At 44.0% G+C, this 17,068-nt stretch overlaps 1 protein-coding gene across 3 annotated transcripts in view; it reads right to left on the bottom strand.

Annotated features, from left to right (window-relative positions):
* PAX5 (paired box 5) overlaps positions 1-17,068 on the bottom strand; it is a 264,529-nt gene that overhangs the window by 16,923 nt on the left and 230,538 nt on the right. The gene's annotated exons all lie outside the window — the stretch shown is intronic.

Raw genomic sequence — 17,068 nt, 5'->3', positions numbered from 1 at the left:
TATCAGTATCTGATTGGTGGGGGTTCAACTTCCTGCACCCCAACTGATCAGATGTTTGAAGAGGCTGCAGGGCTCCGGTGAGTGCCGCGTGCTCCTCACAGCTTACCAATCACATCACCAATCATTGGAAAGCGGCTGTGCTTGGTATTTCAATTTAGTATTAAAAACTCAGAAACCATCTTTAACAGAGTTTGTGAGTTTGGTTTTTAAGGTTATATACACACAGTCTTTGATAGGTTCTGCCTTCCACCATTTTTGTACTTGATCAAAAAATACATGAGTGATAGATGCTGTGGATACACAGAGATTGAGATTCCCTCTCCATACACATGACATAAAGCAGCTGTCAGTGCAGTGATGAGGAAAGTAGACCTCTTTCAGTCAACCTCCAACCAGCCTTTGACATTTGGTTCAGTAAAATACACAAGTTTGTCTGTAGTAAGTCTGTCTCTCCACTGAGAATACAAATTTCCATGAGTATCCATCAAGTGTGTATATGGTCATGCAGTGTACGGTATTAGTAGATCTTTTAGACTCTACTCTTATCTGATTTTTCTTTTTTGCAGGACTAATCGTCAAAAGCTACCTGGACACCCATCTCTTTAAGCCAACCTTGCCCATTATTCAGTATGAAAAGCTTCATATCAGGTTTGCTTTCTAATTAAAAAGCATTGTGCATCAAAGAGGCAATAATTCTTGTAGAACATATTCATTTTTGACCCCAATAAATTACATTAGTGCAGAGATACGGTTTAATTAGAGTTAGGGGCCTTTTATGATTGTTTAATATTAAATATGGAAAAAAGAGACAAGTGGTTACTGATAATAAGTTGCAAAGATGTACAGTGATTGTTATTATCTCAGCAATCCTTGTCCCAAATGGGGTCCCCTATCGAATCACAGATTCACAAAAATACTAAGCGAATGAACCTATCAACATTTTTGGATTGTGATGAAAACTTATATGAGACATTGTACTTACATATACATGTGTTGTTTGTGTGGTTAGGGTCATCTATGTACAAGTGCACGTCTTTTGTGTTTTTACTTGACAAGATTACATTTTTTATAACAAGATTAGTCTTAGTACAAAGCAGAGCAAAAGAATTATCCCTTTCAACCCTAAACACTTCCACATGGACATCATTCCAGACAGGCTTGTGTTTCACTGTACGATCTCCTTTTTACTTCTGTACCAAATTTCCTCTCACTGACTGCTTCTGCAAACACACATTTCTAGCTGTCTCTGGGGATACTCTATTGCCTGACAAGCTGAGGCCTTCAATTCTCTAGTTTTTATGCTTGAGTAGTCAGCTGTCAGCCTTATGTAGTACAGGCTAGCCAAAGGCTTAAGAAGCATTCGGCACCAAAAACGAGGTAATTCTGCCTACATACCTCCCTTCCTCCCATACACTCACTGTTCTAATCAATGTGAGGTGTGTAAGGGATGGACAGGGACTACAGAGTTAATAGTTGACTGTCTATACTATAGTAAAGTATATAAATACAGTATACACAAGGCAAAGATGACAACACCGTGTGATGGCAACTTGCTATTTATCTGGATTAGGCCTTTACTTATATCTACTGTACATTAAATCATACTCAAGACATAAAAACCTCCAATTATAATTAGAGATGATCGAATTTTTGAAAAGTTTTATTCGACGGATTCAACAAATTTTACAAAGTAATTTGCTTTGTGACAAATTACTTTTACAAATTTTTTTGTAAGTAGTGGGTGCAATGACAGGGAGCCGCCCCCGTCATTCTACCCCTCAGATGCAGCGTTCGTACATGATCGCTGCATCTGAGTGTAAAAACTGTGTAAAATTATTATAATTTTTTTTTTAAATCAAATTTACCGCCTCCATTTGCTCGCAACGGCTGGCGTTGTGACATCATACGTCACCATGCGCGGGATTTCGGCCGAGATCTTCAATCAAGATGGCGGCTGGTGGCCCATCACGAGCAAATGGAGGAGGTAAGTATACATTTGTTTTTTACACTATTTCAGTTTAAATCGATTTGCTAACACGAAGCACAAGGAAATTCGGCTTCGAGGCGAATCAAATTTATCCTGAAATTCGGATCGAATTCCACTTCATGGGATTCGATTCGCTCATCTCTAATTATAATGTTCATGATTAGACTGCAGAGATACAATTGAACAAAACCCAGTGATAAGCTATGGAAGCTAACATATGTTCCTCAGGGTGTACAGAACTAAAACTCAAGCTTTTTCTTGATAATATAAAATGTTCTTAACATTTAAGTGACATTTTTAATGATGCCTTCTGTGGATTATTAATGGAAAACTTCATTTTAGAAATAATTTGGAACGTGGACTTTAAGATAAGACTGTATCATACAGTATCTAACGCAATGTTTTGAAACCTCACAACACTGTTTCTCCCATTAGGCTGTATGCCAGGGGTGGCCAACCCTTGGCTCTTGAGCTGCATGCGGTTCTTTGCTTCTTCCAGTGGTGCGGCTCTAGCTGTGGAGCCGGGAAGCAGTCAGGCCGGCTCATTCTCCGCCCCATGCTCAGATCTCTTTTTCTGATCGGGCACTGTTGCTACTTTGCAGCTCACTCTCCACTACGTCCTGATGCACACAGTGTGAGAACATAGTACGTGGAGACACGCACTAAGACCTAACTTTGTGCTCATCAGGTCACAGTTGAGAGCGTGTCAGACCTGCAGAGTAGCAGGTGCCCGCGCAGGAGCCCAGTGCCTGATCAGGAGAGGGAAGAGATTTATTTAAATGATAGAACTGAGTATGGGGCTCTGTTCTAAGCATGGAAGGTTCTAATCTGAGCATGATGGGGGTCCTGATCTGGGCAGTGGAGGTCTAATCTGAGCATGGGGGGTCCTAATCTGAGCAATGGGGGTCTGATCTGAGCATGGGGGTCTCATCTGAGCATGGGGGTCTCATCTGAGCATGGGGGGATATGAGCATGGGGATTCAGATTTGAGCATGGGGGCAGATATGAGCATGGGGGGTCTTGTTTGAGCATGGGTTGGTCAGGTCTGAGCATGGGGTGTCAGATCTGAGAAGGGGGAGATCTGAGAATGGGGGGAGATCTGAGCATGGGGAGGAAGATCTGAGCATGGGGGGGAGATCTGAGCCTTATTGGGGGGGAGGTCTGAGCACTGAGGGTCTGACACTGGGAGTCTGATTTGTGTTGTCTGATCCGAGCATTGGGGGTCTGATTTGGAGGTCTCATGAGATTTTGGGATCGATCTTATTTTAGGTCAGATGAGGATTGGGGATCTGATTTAGGAGTCTGATCTGAGGTCTGATGAAAAATATATTTTTTCTTTTCTCCTCTGCTAATGAAAAATACGAAAAAAATATTTTTATAAGACCTCAGATCAGATAAAAAATATTATTTTTCTCTTATTTTTCTTTGTTAAAACCTAGGTGCATCTTGTAGGGTGAAAAATATGGTGACTCATGTGTAAATGCATAGCTTGTGGCTCCTGGCAGTCATACGTTTTTTTATTTGGCTCTTTGTGTCTGTAAGGTTGGCCACCCCTGCTGTATGCAAATACCACATTACAGATCTATGTAGTAAGGATTCATAATATGGCAACCAAAGATGTACATTGGTCCGTACTGGATATCTGTTTGCCTCCAATGTCATTAAAATGACAAAGAGGTTTCTTCTCATTGACAGGAAATAGATGGGAACAAAAATTGTAGCATTTTCCATCAAATCCAACATTACTAAGGTATTCAGTATTCACCCTTTGAAGAAATGCTTCTAGGGATGACACAGTGCTGCATGATGGCACAGAGAGTGCCAACAGATGTGTATTATGAAACTGTACAAATTCTATGGCTGCCACGTATGCTCTGTGTATACATTAGTAGTGTTGATCAAGCACCAAAGTCCTGGGGTGCTCGGGTGCTCTGGCCGAACACATTGGGATGCTCGGGTGCTCTACCGAGCACCCGAGTATAATGGAAGTCAATGGGAGAACCCGAGCATTAAACCAGGCACCCCATACTCTGAAGAGGGGAGGCTGCCTGGTTCATAGGAAAAGGTCAGAAATTGATGGAAACACCACCAAAATGGTTCTGGAACAGCATGGGGAGGATGTCTGGATACATCTTGGACTCCCAGGTCGCTGCAAGGAACGATGTTGTCCGAGTATTACGCCACTTTTACAGACTGACAATAATACGCACAAAACCGAAGATAAAATCGATTTCAGAGGAAAAATTGTTAGGAAACATTCTTTCCTGTATATTTACTTGTATATAAAGTGCAAGTGCTGCCAAAAATTACAAGCAAGAGGCACTCTGATACAACCTGTATATCACATAAAGAAGGGCCTCATTCACATTGTGGTACAATTGTTCATGTAGTGGGACTCCAACACTCATAAAGCCTATGCACTAAGTGAAAGGGCTGCCAAAAATTACAAGGAATCGGCACTCCAATACACCCTTTGTTACACATAAAGGAGGGCATCATACACTCCCTTGAAAATTTTTGATTGATGGCCTGCTGGTGACCCTCTAAAATATTTGGAGCAAGGGCCTGCTGATCTGACCATCTAAAACATTAGGAGCGATGGCCTGTTGCTAAGCTGACCCTCTAAAACATTACAGTTGAGTGCATTCTGCTTAGCTGACTATTAAAAAATTTACAGTGTTCAAAGCAGGCCTGGTCGCCTGAATACTTCAGCTAGGAATAATGGAATAGGACTCCGGTTCTATTTTGTTGGTTTTCGGACCTGGGGCAATGATTAAGAGGGACGGCCGGGGACATCTGTATTGTGCCGCTAAAGGTGAAATTCTTGGACCAGCGCAAGACGAACCAAAGTGAAAGCATTTGCTAAGAATGTTTCATTAATCAAAAACGAAAGTCGGAGGTTCGAAGACGATCAGATACCGTCGTAGATCTGACCATAAATGATACCGACTGGCGATCCGGCGGCGTTATTCCCATGACCCACCGAGCAGCTTCCAGTAAACCAAAGTCTTTTGGTTCCAGGCAGAGTATGGTTGCAAAACTGAAACTTAAAGGAATTGACGGAAGTGCACCACCAAGAGAGGAGCCTGCGGCTTAATTTGACTCAACACGGGAAACCTCACCCAGCCCGGACACAGAAAGGATTGACAGATTGATAGCTCTTTCTCGATTCTGTGGGTGGTGGTGCATGGACGTTCTTAGTTGGTGGAACGATTTGTCTGGTTAATTCCGATAATGAACGAGACTCCTCCGTGATATCTAGTTACGCGACCCCGGTGGATAGTGAGACTGGACTAGTAGGTGTGGGCCTGCTGGTGAGCTGACCCTCTAATAAATTATATGCGAGGGCCTGCAGTTGAGTTGGCCCTGTAAACGATTATAGGTGAGGGCCTGCTGGTGAGCTGACCCTGTAAAAGATTGTAGGTGAGGGCCTGCTGGTGAGCTGACCCTCTAAAAAGTTGTATGTGAGGGCCTACAGGTGAGCTGACCCTCTAAAACATTATATGTGATCACCTTCAGGTGAGCTGACCCTGTAAAAGATTAAATTTTATGCGAGGGCCTGCTGGTGAGCTGACCCTGTAAAACATCATATGCAAGGGCCTGCAGATGAGCTGACCTTGTAAAAGATTTACAGTGTGGGCCTGCTGGTGAGCTGACCCAGTAAAAGATTTTAGGTGCGGGCCTGCTGGTGAGCTGACCCTCTAAAAGGTTGTAGGTGAGGGCCTGCAGGTGAAATGACCCTCTAAAGAATTATATGCGAGGGCCTTCAGGTGAGCTGTCCCTGTAAAAGATTGTAGGTGAAGGCCTGTTGGTGATCTGACCCTGTAAAATATTATATAGGAGGGCCTGCTGGTGAGCTGACCCTGTAAAACATTATATGCGAGGGCCTGTTGGTGAGCTGACCCTGTAAAAAATTTTAAGTGTGGGCCTGCAGGTGAGATGACCCTGTAAAATATTTTAGTTGCGGGCCTGCTGGTGTATTGACCCTCTAAAAAATTATATGTGAGGGCCTGCTGGTGAGCTGACCCTGTAAAACATTATAGGTGAGGGCCTGCTAGTGACCTGACCCTCCAAAAAATTATATGCAAAGGCCTGCTGGTGAGCTGACCCTGTAAAACATTGGAGATGAGGGCCTGTTGGTGAGCTGACCCTCTAAAAAATTATATGTGAGGGCCTGCAGCTGAGCTGACCCTGTAAAACATTATATGCGAAGGGCATATATGCGAGGGCATTATATGTGACAAATAAGCATGTTTATATGATGGAAGAGGAGGAGGAGGGTGAGAAAAGGAAGATTCAACCATATACCTTTGTTTGTGGTGGAAGGGGTGCATGGGAATACAGTGTATTTAGTACATTATAAACAACACATTTAAAGTGCCTTTATGTTCCTCAGCTTTCCTCTGATGGAGTCGAGAAGTCATGGTCAATCCAGGCCTTGATTATTTTTATAAAAGTCAACCTGTCAGCATTTTCAGTTGACAGGCGGATACACTTATCTGTTATAATACCACCAGCAACATTAAATACCCGCTCAGACAAAACGCTGGCGGCAGGGTAGGCCCACTCCTCCAAGGCATAGAGTGCCAGTTCGTGACACGTGTCCAGCTTGGACACCCAGTAGTTGTAAGGCACTGAGGGATCATTGAGGACACTGACACGGTCTGCTATGTACTCCTTCACCATCTTCCAAAATATTTCTCTCCTTGTGACACTAGGCCGAGCAACAAGGATCTTCTGATATTGCACTGTTTCGCTCATCCTCTTCTCCAAAGGAATGAGAGATGAGAAGTTATCTTTGCAGAAGGGGTCGAGAAGGGTAAACAACCAGTAATCCGTGTTGTTTAAAACGCGTATAACGTGCGGGTCGCTGGAAAGGCAGCTTAACATGAAGCAAGCCATGTGTGCCAGAATACCAACGGGCAAGACTTCGCTGTCGTCATCAGGCGGATCACTCTCAATCTCCTCATCCTCTACCTCCTCTTCTGCCCACCCACCCTGAACAGATGGACATAAACTTCCATGGGTACTACCCTCTGTAGCGGAGGCAACCGTCTCCTGCTCCTCCTCCACCTCCTCTTCATCGTTCAATTCGTGCTGAGAAGACGAACTGAAGGTGGTCTGCCTATCACCCTGTGTAATGTCTTCCTCCATTTCCACCTCTTCCACATGCAAAGCGTTGTCCTTAATTGTGAGCAGACACAGAAGTGGGATGGTTACGCTGATAATAGCATTATCGCCGCTCACCATCTGTGTTGATTCCTCAAAGTTTCTTAAAATCTCACAGAGGTCAGACATACATGCCCACTCCTCGCTTGTGAATAGCGGAAGCTGACTGGAAAGGCGACGACAATGCTGCAGCTGGTATTCCACTACTGCCCTCTGCTGCTCACAAATCCTGGCCAAAATGTGGAACATGGAGTTCCAGTGCGTGCTCACGACGCACAACAGCCGGTGAGCTGGCAATTTCAAGCACTGCTGCAGCGTTGACCGGCTGAAGCTGTTGATGACTTGCGGAAATGTGCATACACGCGGCGCACCTTCACCATTAGCTCAGGAAAATTTAAGTAGGTTTTGAGAAACTGCTGAGACACTAAGTTTAAGACGTGGGCTAGGCATGGGATGTGTGTGATCTTGCCAAGCTCCAAAGCCGCCACCAAGTTACGGCCATTATCAGACACAACCATGCCTGGTTCTAGGTTTAGTGGTGAGAGCCACAGCTCAGTCTGGTCTCTTATCCCCTTCCACAGCTCTGTGGCGGTATGCTGTTCATCCCCTAAGCATATCAGACTCAGCGCGGCCTGTTGCCGCTTCCCCACTGCAGTGCTACACTGCTTCCAGCTACCGACTGATGACTGACTGGTGCTGCACGCGGATAATTCGTAGGTGATAGTGGAGAAGGAGGAGGAGGAGAAGTGGGGGTTGGGCCACTAACGTAGGTGCTGGCAGAAACCCTGATCAACGTAGGGCACGCGATCCTTGGCGTTGGTAGCACCTGTGCCATCCCAGGGTACAACTCGCTACCAGCCTCCACTACATTCACCAAGTGTACCATCAGAGAAATGTAGCGTCCCTGGCCGAATGCACTTGTCCATGTGTCCGTGGTTAGTTGGACCTTCCCAGTAACTGCATTGGTCAAGGCATGTGTGATGTTACGGGACACATGTTGGTGTAAGGCGGGCTCGGCACACCTTGAAAAATAGTGGCGACTGGGGACTGTGTAATGCGGGACGGCCACCAACATCAGGCTGCGGAAGGCCTCAGTGTCCACAAGCCTAAATGGCAACATTTCCAGGGCCAGTAATTCGGAAAGCTGCGCATTTAGTGTTATGGCCTGTTAGTGGGTGGCTGGGTATTTGCAATTGCGTTCAAATGCCTGGGGTAAAAACATTTGTACGCTGCTCTGGGACACAGAAGTGGATGTGGTCGCTGATGGTGCTTGCAAAGGTCCAGGTGCAGGGCGGGAGGCATCCGGGCTGTGTCTTGGACAGCTGATTGGCCAGCATGTAATACAGGGAAAGAGGAGGCAGTGGTGTGACCCGCAGACACAGATTGTGGACCCAGGCGTTCAGCCCACCTATTACGGTGCTTTGATGCCATGTGATGGATCATGTTGGTGGTGGTGAGGTTTCTAGTGTTCACGCCTCTGCTTGTTTTTGTATGGCACAGATTGCAAATTACAAGTCTTTTATTGTCCGCACTTTCCTCAAAAAAGCGCAATACTGGGAAACACCTACCCCTTGGCAAAGGAAATTTTCCACAAGGGGGTGCTCTGGGTAACAGTTGCGGGCCTGTTTGGTGTGGCCCACCTTCTCTCTGTTGCCACCCCCCTGCCTCTTCCAACCTGTTGCAGTGCAGCTCTGTACTGCAGTCCTCGCTCTTCTTTCCACCTTCCCAGGTTGGGTCAGTGACTTCATCGACCACCACCTCCTCTTCCACTTCCTCACTCTGCTCATCCTCCTGACTTGTTGACCTAACCACTACCTCAGTGATTGACAACTGTGTCTCATCCTCTTCATCAACCTCTTGAGACAGTAATTGCCGTTGAGTTAGTGGCATGGCAACTGTGTCTCATCATCATCCACCTCAAAACAGTAATTGCCGTTCCCCACCATCATCTTCTTGTCATTGTGAATGCTCAAGAGTTTGGGAATCAGGGAACAAGATCTGTCCCTCTTCAAGCTTGCTTGGCAAGAGGGCCAAATCAAGGAATGGCGATGAAAAGAGCTCCTCATAATATCTGAATGTGGGATCACTTGTTTGCCAAGACTCTCCATGGTGGGAGGAAGGAGGATCAGGGTGAGGATTGTGTTGAGCAGACTCTTGGAAACTGAGACTGGACTTGGTGGAAGACAGGGTGGTGCTTAACTGACTGGAAGCATTATCTGCTGCAATCCAACCGACCACCTGGTCGCACTGGTATGACTTCAAGAGTGGTGTCCTGCGCCGCCCTGCAAACTGGGACATGAAGCTAGGTATCGTGGATGATTGTTTTTCTTGTGCTCTGGCAGCAGGCACAGCTTCACCACGCTTAGGGCCACGGCCTCTGAGTGCACCATCAGCATCATGGCCACTGCCCCGTCCCTTACTGCTCGCCTTCATCATATTAAATGTTATATATGATTGAAAGTCTGTCACATGTACAGTAACGTAGGATTTGGAAGTGTAAGCGCAAACAAAATTTAAAAGGTATTTGGGATGTGGAAATGTCACACAGGAGATATCCCGCAGATAATGTCAATGCTGTCACCAGCGGCTAATGAAAAATTACAGGGAATGTCACAGGTATTTGGGATGAGTAAACGTTATACAGGAGAGGTACCACCGGTAATGTCCGCAGCGTCTATGCAAAAAAGTACACTGTATGTCACAGATAAATTTTTTAACCACACACGTTACACTGGAGATGTGGCGCAGCTAATGTCACTGTCCGCAGCAGACACCGTCTACGGAAAATGTACACTAGATGCCACAGATATTTTTCGGATGCGCACACTTTACACAGCAGATGGGGCACAGCTAATGTCCCTATCCGCAGCGGACACCATCTACGGAAAAAGTACACTGGATGTCACAGATACATTTTTTCAGTGCACACGTTAAACTGCAGATGTGGCACTGGTTATGTCACTGTCAGAAGCGGACACCATCTATTGAAAAAGTACACTGTATGTCACAGATATTTTTGGGATGAGCACACTTTACACAGAAGATGTGGCGCAGCCAATGTCACTGTTCGCAGCAGACACCGTCTACGGAAAAAGTACACTGGATGTCACAGATATTTTTTGGATGCGCACACTTTACACTGGAGATGTGCCGCAGCTAATGTCACTGTCCACAGCGGACACGTCTACGAAAAAAGTACACTGGATGTCACAGATATTTTTGGATGCGCACACTTTACACTGGAGATGTGGCGCAGCTAATGTCACTGTCCTGCAGCGGACACCGTCTACGGAAAAAGTACACTGTATGCCACAGGTACATTTTTTCAGCGCCCATCTTACACTGCAGATGTGGCACTGGTTTTGTCACTGTCCGCAGCGGACACCGTCTATGGAAAAAGTACACTGGATGTCACAGATATTTTTTGGATGCGCACACTTTACTCTGGAAATGTGGCGCAGCTAATGTCACTGTTCGCAGCGGACACCGTCTACGGAAAAAGTACACTAAATGTCAGATATTTTTGGGATGCACACACTTTACACTGGAGATGTGGCGTAGCTAATGTCACTGTCCGCAGCGGACACCGTCTACAGAAAAAGTACACTGGATGTCACATATACCTTTTTTTAGTGCACACGTTATACTGAAGATGTGGCACTGGTTATGTCACTGCCAGAAGCGGACACCGTCTATTGAAAAAGTACACTGGATGTCACAGATATTTTTTGGGATACTCACACTTTACACAAGACATGTGGCACAGCTAATGTTACTGTCTTCAGCGGATACCGTCTACGGAAAAAGTACACTGGATGTCACAGATATTTTTTGGACGCGCACACTTTACACTGGAGATGTGACGCAGCTAATGTCACTGTCTGCAGCGGCCTAACTATTGTACACTATTTAGCGCAGGATGCGCTAAAAATAGATATTGCTGCCACACACAATAGTCCTTAGAAGGACTTTTGGGTCTGTAAAGTTTTAGCAATTTAGCACAGGTTGCGCTAAAAATATAGATTCCTGCTGCCACACACAATAGTCCTTAAAAGGACTTTTGGGTCTCTGAAAAGTTTTGGTGGTAAAAATATTCTTAAATCACTCCCTACACTGTCTGTCCCTTCTTCAGCACAGCTCTCCCTGACTAAGAATGAGCCGAACATGCAGCATCGAGTGCTATATAGCACCCGATGACGCGTTCCAGCCAGCCAATCACTGTAATGCCAGCAGCCAACATGGCTACAGCATTGCGCTCGAGCACATGCAGTATTTGGCCGAATGCCGCCATGTGCCGAGCATCGAGATGCTCAAGCCGAACTGGTGTTCGGCCGATCATGCTCGATAATCACTATACATTAGGCTTATTTAATAGGTCAAATTATTAGAAGAAATAGAAGTTAGAATTGTTCCTGTTTCTATGCTCTGTGTCTACAGAATATGCTGTAATACAGTGCTGTTACAGTGGACAGTAATTAGTTACATTAGAATCTCATGAATCTCATAAATCAATGGAGAGCGCACCACGTAAGCGCAGCCACCTCTCCATTCACTTCTATGGGACGCTCGGCAATGTTCTGCAGTCCCATAGAAAAGTGTGGAGGGTGGCCACGCATGCACGGCTGCTCTCTGCTCGCTTCGAGGATCCTGTTCTGGAGACCCGCACGGATCTGGCAATGATGGCTTATCCTAGCAATATGCCACCCCTTTAATATTGTGCCATACTGTAAACATAACTAATGTCACCATACTATATAACTAATGCTGCTATAATGTACATATAAATAACACTGTCATACTGTTCAACTACCCATTATATCCACTGTATAGCCACCCTTGCCATACAGTACATATAAATAATACCACTAAAAAAATTAAAAAAATAAGAATCTCATGAATCTACAAGTGGATTAGAACCGGAAATATATAGCAGAATTCAATAAGAAATTCTGAATGGCAAACGGTGAAATGATGTTATGTATATTCAATGGGATGGTTTCCCCACAAATGTAGTTACCTCTGTAATAGAAGTAGATGTGGATTCATTGTGATTTTCACCCTTTAACCCCCTATACAGGCATCTGGACTCTGCTAGAGGGGAACCACCAGAGTACTCTATGTTCAGGGACTGCTGTCTCACAGTGGTCAAGAAACACTAGTGCAGAGCATCAAGGGATCAGTCATAAAGTTCAGGGCAGACAGAGTTTGTACAATCTGGGAAAACGGGCCAATGGTTGGGGCGAGCAGTAAGAGTCAACAAGAGAGTGAGGCAGAAGTCAGGTACCAAATCCAGTAAACAGGCAGAGGTCAGGCATGGGAGTTCAGGATGTAATATAATGCACCTTTCCAGGCAAGCTAGAACACCTATTGTTCAGACATCCTCCCACAGGGGAAGGTACCTTAGTTACCCCGGAAAGGCTCAGTCATCGGCTGGCAGATTATGACACATGCAGGTCCTTTAAAGCAGCATGCCGTATAGGCAGAGAGCAGCACTGCAGGCAAGGAGTAGGCCTCAACCTGAGTGGAGGGACGGAGCAGTACTATTCCCTCAGCCTTGCCCAACTGGAAGGAGTAGAGAGATACCAACAGCAGTGAGACAGATGAGCGTTCCGGCGGCCTTTTCCACAGGGTGCAGGGAGATAATGATTGGTATGGACCACCAGAGTAAGAACCCAAGAGGAAGGTGCAGTTCAAACCAGTAATGCAAATGGAGCTCATGCATAAGCACCCTCTATTATTTATGGACTCTCAACATTTTTATGAATTATTATTGGGCATTTCATTATGTATTATATGAATTTGTAATTTTTAAATTTATTTATGTATTTTTGTCATTCATGCATGGGAATTTTAATACCAAATCTTGATCAGTCTGTATAGTAGCACTTTGATAACAAGTTGATATTTATGGCAAACTGCTGGAAGGCCATATTGTACCTGATCATGGGAGAATACCACAGTGCAATCTCATTAGTCTAATGTTTGAGTCTTTTTTATATATCTTTTGTTTATTTTTTTATGTGTAACCTGGTTTGACTGAATAAGAATCACATTAATTTTTAGTAATTATTCATTGCGGGTATCCATTGATTTCTTTCTCATTGTGAATTACACATATTGCACGTTTCCATGTACAATTTTTAAACACATTTTCACTTATCCTAAGCAATAAGCTGAGAATTACGCAGAATAAGGGTGTAAATTTAGACTTAAAAGACCCACACACAATAATTAAGACAGTCTTTGAAAGTGATGATTAACATTTTAGATTTATGTGATTCTGTCTTGAAGTTGTCGAGGTGCCACTTACTTTTAATTAAATATATCTGAATAGTGTATCCTCCTGGAATTTCCAGCATTAGATGACTTTGTATTTACTTTCTAACATTTTCCTTTGTAAGAGTAATCATACGGACCATAAATTTGTTCAGCAATTTCCAATAACAATCATAATCTTGGGAGTTAAGTTATGCTTGAGTGAATGGAGAATCAAGCTAAACACTTAGCAACTAAATTTACAGAAGCAGCGTGTGTATTACATTAAAAAGTACATAAAGAAATAGCTATTTAATGTACAAATATCTATAAAAAATGCTATTTGCTGCAAAGCATAACATAAATTAAAGTGAAACATCAGCACATGCCACACTAAGCACTCACTCACAAGTCCTATTACTAAGGCAACTATAACAGCTATATGAAATGTCATTCATTTTAAGACGCCCTTAATTAGTGTTTGTACTGTATATCTAAATAGGGCAGTTACATTCAGCTCTATTAAATGTGACAAGACAACCTACTCCTCAAAGGATAAGTACCAGGAGCAATATGCAGAGCACAGCCTAGATGAGAATAGTCCTTTTATTATTTACAGCAATGTCAAGCATACTGTTACATGAACATTGTCACATTGGACATCTGCTACTTTTTACATCTGCAACTACCACTTTAACTACTATTCCCACTAGCAATACTAATAATAATAACAAAAAGGATAGTAATTATTACTGCATGTGATCTGACTATGTATTTAATGCTGTATATAATCCAAGGCACTTAAAGGGGCATTTCCAACTTAGATATTGATGCATGTCACAATAATATCAGGTAGGTTTGAGCCCCAACTGTGGGACCTGCTCCTTTCTCCGAATGGGCCCCTGCAGTAAAGGAGAGTGCACAGCATAAGCGTAGCCAACCACTGTGGGAGCACTGACTCAACTATTTCCAATACTCCCAAAGTATTGCTGGACCACCAATTATGGTCTATGACTGATAATACTTTAAGAGTTACCTCGTATTGACAATCCCTCTCCATATAGCTAATAAGAACTGATGGTTGCTGTTAGAGAAGCCAGACCCAAGATTTCCCAGCCGGCTTGCATATAAAATGGTTTAATCTCATCAAACCCACAGTATGTATGTACATAAATTGGGATCAGACTTGGCATACATGCTAGAATATTAAGTGAATTACCTAATATGAACTGTGTTGGGACACGTACGTATGTACTAAGAGAAGAGTATTTGCATGTGATATGTGTTGTCAAGAGAGTTAGCGAATATGAAAAAAAAAATCTGTAATATATCTCCATATTTTGGATTTTTGAGCATTACATTCTGAAATCATTTAATCTTTATAATACGATACAAAGGCTGACATATAATTAAGCCTGCTTTGCTGTCATACAAGTAATGTAGACCCAGTATCAATTCTCCCTGGGATTTACAAGTGCAATTATTATCATTAATATAGTTCACTCTGCCAAGCTGCATTTTACTTAAATGTGTCTAAATGACTAAGAAACATATGCTCAGTGGTCTATGGGGAAAGCTTTGCTGGTTGTTGACGTTAAACATGTTTTACAATATGATATTTAAATGAAAAAGCAGATAAGATGAACAAAGAGAATTTTAGTTTCAAAGGTTTAGAAAAAAGATATTAACTAGTATTGGTCGAGCACCAAAGTGCTCGGGTGCTCGAGTAGAACACCTCGGGATGCTCGGGTGCTCTACAGAGCACCCGAGCACAATGGAAGTCAATGGGAAAACCCGAGCATTAAACCAAGCACCCCCTGCTCTGTAGAGAGGAGGGTGTCTGGTTCACAGTAAAAGGTCAGAAATTGATGGAAACACCACTGAAATGGTTAGGGAACAGCATGGGGAGGATTTCTGGATGCATCTTGGACTCCCAGGTTGCTGCTGGGAACGATGTTGTCCGAGTAGTACGACTCACTTTTACAGACTGACAATAATACGCACCAAACCGAAGATAACCAAATTTAGAGGAAAAATTGTTAGGAAACATTCTTTCCTGTATATTTACTTGTATATAAAGTGCAAGTGCTGCCAACAATTACAAGGAAGAGGCACTCCGATACAACCTGTATATCACATAAAGGAGGGCCTCATTCACATTGTGGTACAATTGTTCAGGTAGTGGGACTCCTACACTCATAAAGCCTATCACTAAGGGAAAGGGCTGCCAAAAATTACACCCTTTATTACACATAAAGGTAGGCATCATACACACCCTTGAAAAATTATGATTGATGGCCTGCTGGTGACCCTCAAAAACATTAGGGGTGAGGGCCTGCTGCCGAGCTGAACATCTAAAAATTTGGTAGGCAAGGGCCTGCTGCCAAGCTGACCATCTAAACAATTTTGGGGCGAGGGCCTGCTGCCAAGCTGACCATCAAAAAAATGTTGTGGGCTTGGGCCTGCTGCCGAGCTGACCATATAAAATTTAGGGGTGAGGGCCTGCTGCTGAGCTGACCCTCTAAAACATTATGGTGGAGGGCCTGCTGGTGACCCTCTAAAATATTATGGGTGAGGGCCTGCTGGTGACCCTCTAAACATTATGGGTGAGGGCCGCCTAATAAGCATGTTGATATGATGGAGGAGGAGGATGAAAAAAGGGGAGATTGACCATATATATAGCCACATATAGCTACATTTAGAGTGCCTTTATGTTCAGCCGCTTTCCTCTGGTGGAGTAGAGAAGTCAGGGGCAATCCATGCCTTGTTCATTTTTATAAGAGTCAACCGGTCAGCATTTTCAGTTGCTGGCGGATGCGCTTATCGGTTATTATGCAAAAAATCTAACAGAAGAAAAATCCAGCTTTAAAAGAAAAGTGATAATCTTTAATACATACGGCACGTACTGTATGTATTAAATATTTTCACTTTTCTTGGGAAGATGTATTTTTCTTCTGTTTGATTTTTTGCATTTGGCGCTTGGTTCCTGACGTCTATCCGCACCTCCCTTGGATTTTGAACAGCTGGGTGAGCACCGCAATCTGACTTTGTTTGTATCAGTTATTATGCCCCCAGCAGCACTAAATACACGCTCTAACAAAACACTGGCCACATGTCCAGCTTGGACACCCAATAGTTGTAAGGCACATAGGGGTCACTGAGGATGCTGACACGGTCTGCTACGTACTCCTTCACCATCTTCCAAATTTTTTCCCTCCTTGTGACACTAGGCCGCGGATCAGGTTGAGGGTGCTGACGAGGTGTCATAAAACTGTCCTAGGCCTTGAAAAATGTTGCCCTGCCTCTGTTGGAACTGCTGTGTGTTCCCCTCGTCTCCCCTCCTCAATTGGCCAAGGAACTACGTACTCTGCAGCCAGCGTTGTCAGCTGGAAATATTTGGAGCAATTTTTCCACAAGGACCTTCTGGTATTGCACCATTTTGCTCGTCCTCTCCACCACAGGAATGAGAGATGAGAAGTTCTCTTTGTAGCAGAGGTCGAGAAGGGTGAACAACCAGTAATCAGTGTTGGCCAAAATGCGTACAACGCGAGGGTCACGGGAAAGGCAGCCTAACATAAAGTCAGCCATGTGTGCCAGAGTCCCAACAGACAAGACTTCGCTGTCCTCATCAGGAGGATGACTTTTAATCTCCTCTTC

Source organism: Bufo bufo, chromosome 2, assembly GCF_905171765.1.
Source record: "Bufo bufo chromosome 2, aBufBuf1.1, whole genome shotgun sequence".
In the NCBI taxonomy this organism is placed as follows: Eukaryota; Metazoa; Chordata; class Amphibia; order Anura; family Bufonidae; genus Bufo; species Bufo bufo.
This window is presented reverse-complemented; position numbering and strand designations above follow the sequence as displayed.